Below are 3,479 nucleotides of genomic sequence, written 5' to 3' on the forward strand. Positions count from 1 at the left end.
GCCGAGCACACCGGGGATGGGGGAAAGCCGCCGGCCCCAGACCTCGCCAGCCTGCCATTATTGCATCTCAGCATCACACCTGCGTGTGCAGGGAGCCTTCCCGCACGTGAACTCACCTCCCAGCAGGCCAAGAGTCCAACTCTGAAGAGCAGCAAGGGGTGTTTTTGCTTATTATTAATAGCCAGGCTCTGGCTGCAGCCGGGACTCGGTGGTCAATACCCAAGTGCAGAAAGTGCTCTCCTGCCTCCCAGCTTGAGCACCCAGAGATGGTCCCAAACCACTGCCAGAGGATGCTCTCCCCCTCCACTCCAGCACGTGGTCCCCAAGACTGGAGCGTGCGTGTCTTCCCGCCCAGGTGTCAGGGACGGTGTCTGCTCCCTGGAGTGCCGGCAGGGCCGCCCGGATGCACCCGCAGCCCCAGGGGAGCCCATGCCACCGCTCGCTCAGCTGCCTGCCTGATGCACACAGCTACTCCGCAGGCATTCCCGGTGAACCGCGCGGTCTGACCCCAGCCCAGCACCGTGACTTCTCCCCAGGAACGCCTGACTTAGCCCCCAGCCTTGGAGATGTGGCGCAGGGACCCACTACGGAATGTCTGCGCTCACCTCGGTGTCCCAGCTCTGCTCTGGCTCCTGGCACCGCAGACGTGACCTGGCCAGGCCGAGCTGCCAGGCCACAGGTATCGCTCGTGCCCAGTGCCATCGATGGCCTCATGGGGGGAAGGACCCCAAGCACCCACTGGATTCCAGCAAGATTCAGGTGCCAAACACCCGACCTCATCATCAGTGGGTTGGCATCACTTGGATCCAGCCTGGGAGAGGAGTTTGAGGGGAGGGGGAGAAGGGGAAGAGATCCCACAATCAAAATGGGAAAAGGGATGAAAACCAAACCGCTGCTTACAAATAAAGAGTTGAACAGAGGGCAAAGAAGCCCAGAAGGGATTATAAAAGCATTGCCAAACTAGCTGTGGAGGGGAAGAGACACAGCGGCAGGCATCCTGTGGGCAGGGCAAGGTCGGAAAAAAGCCCAGGTAACACGCTACCTTATTCCTGAAACCAGGAAGCCAGAGGAACAGCAGCCCTAGAGCAGCAGGATTTATCTCCTGGATAACATCCATGCTGCCTTCAGCCTGCCTATCCCTCCCCGCCGCCTCCCCAGCGGCTGCCTGCGGAAGAGAACAACGCTTCCGGAGGGGCCATCCCCTACTACAGCCCTACAGAGCATCCCCAGGCTGTCTGGCAACCAGGCCTTGACACGCACGAGCACTTGCCACGGGGGTGGCGCGCGGCCGGCTCCAGCACGGCAGCTGCAGGGCGATGCGTGACGCCAGGGGCCAAGCGGAGGAAGCACAAAGAAGCCAGAAAGTCTCTTGAAATAAACACCAGGAGTGAAGTGCAACACAGGTAGAGCAGAAACATGTTTTGCTCCCGGGAGGCTTTAGGCCACAACTGCTCTTTGGTTTGAAAAGGAAACACCAGCAGTTGGCAGAGAGCCCTTCGCCGTGTGATGCCCAGGGGATATCGCCCCCCCCAGCCAGCCCCTACCTCCCCACCCAGCACCGTGCTTCCGACACTCTGTGCCTCCTGCTATTTCCGTCACCTCACGGTAAAAACGTGACCCAAAGGCGCAGCAACAGAGATCGACCTGCTCCTCCAGCCCTCCTGGACTCAACACAGCGGCTTCCAACTGGACAATCTAAAAAAAAATACCCCCAGGCCTCTCGGGTAGCCACCAGCTGCCCACTCCATACTGGCCCTCCACCCCCCAGCACTGAGGCCTGGCCACAGGAGCCACCACAGGCTTCTACTGGATTTGGGCTGTCGCAGGGCAGCAAACAGGATGAACAGACTGAGTCACCACGAGCCCACTGCCCGTCCTACTTCACGATGCCCTAACGCCGCACCAAGATGTTTTGGAACCTGGAGGTACCCACTCACAGGCACCGGCTGATGACCCGGCCCTGGACTCGTCCCCGCCGAGCTCTCCGCAGCATCCCCTCTCCCCCGGCACAGGCCCCTCAACACAGAGCCCAGGGCATTGCTTGGCTGTTGCCACGTCCCAAGCGGACCCGGAGCTCTTTGCCAGGACACTGGGGGCTTTCCCAGTTGCTCAGTACAAGGGAAACACTCCCCAGCAGTCCCTGTGCCCAGCTGCTACCAAGGGGACAGGACAGGTCAGCTCCGTGGCCAGCACACGGTGCGGAGCTGTGTCTGGGGCCATCCTCCTCTGCCCCAAGCACCCGAGGCTGTCCAGCCACCCAGGCCCCTGGGAAGGGAAGGGAGCAGGGCAGAGCCATCCAGGGCCACACCAGGGATTTCTCCAAACCCCTTCTCTAGCCAGCAGCTGCCCCAACAAGCAACACAGCCAGAAAAGCCCCCAGAGGCTCCAGCCTCCATTCACACCCTCCTCCAACCCCTTCTGTAAAGACAGGATTAGCCTTCCTTGGTCTTAATCCTCATTTTCACTCCTACAGTAAAGCATACACTGAGCTTACTACATATTAAACAGCAAAAACCAGCTACCTAGAACCAAAGAACTCTTTAAAAATGCAAGTTATCACATCTTTTTGTTTTTAAAGAAAGATCCAGTATGACATCAAGTTAAACTATACAGTATTTTTAATGAATATTAACAAACTGCTTTAAAAAAAAAAAAGCATAAAGGAAAAAAGGAAAAAGAAACGCAGACAAAAAACTCGGTAGGAAGTTCTACATCTTTGAGGCAGCACGAAGATAACCATCAGTCCCTCTTCCTCGGGCAGCAGAGCAAGGTCTGCTTTAACCTCTTTAAAGCTGCACATGAAGACGACTCAGCCCCCAGGGTCAGACCTGCCACCAAACCGTCCCAGCCCCTGAAAGCACACCCGCTCCCCCTCACAGTGCTGGAAATGGGAAAGAAAGCTTTTCTCCACCTTTTATCAGTATCCCCTACCAGTGAAGCAGGCACAGCCCAACTCTCTGCAAGGTTAATCTGCCTATGCTTGCCACGGACAACGTTTATTAAACTCGCCCTCGTCGCCTGGGCAGCACAAGGGCTGCTGCTCGCTGCTCACCGCTCGTCACAACGCCCTGACCTCACGCAAGCCAAGATCACAGCAGGCACCAGTGGAGATCACCTAGTCCAAGCCCCTGCCCAAGCAGGGTCAGCTACAGCAGGTTGTCCAGGACCATGTCCAGCCAGGGCTCGGATATCTCCACAGGTGGGTATTTATCATCTTAATGCCTCCAAAGACGGAGAGGGGAAGGCTTGGCGGGCAACCTAGTAAGCAGGCCTTCAACCTCCAAGGCATCTAACTGGCATTTAACACATCTCTCGGACACAAGACGCCAGAAAATCCTGCGGAGGAAAACACCCGAGGCCGCGTTGACCTTGCTAGGGGAAATTTATTTAAGTGATGTGTACAAGAACTGTGCAAAACCTGAAAAATACAGAAAAGGTAAAGAAAGGGGTAAAAACAAGACTCTGGGAAGAGGGGAAAA

Source organism: Eurypyga helias, unplaced genomic scaffold, assembly GCF_000690775.1.
Source record: "Eurypyga helias isolate BGI_N326 unplaced genomic scaffold, ASM69077v1 scaffold43960, whole genome shotgun sequence".
Classification (NCBI taxonomy): Eukaryota; Metazoa; Chordata; class Aves; order Eurypygiformes; family Eurypygidae; genus Eurypyga; species Eurypyga helias.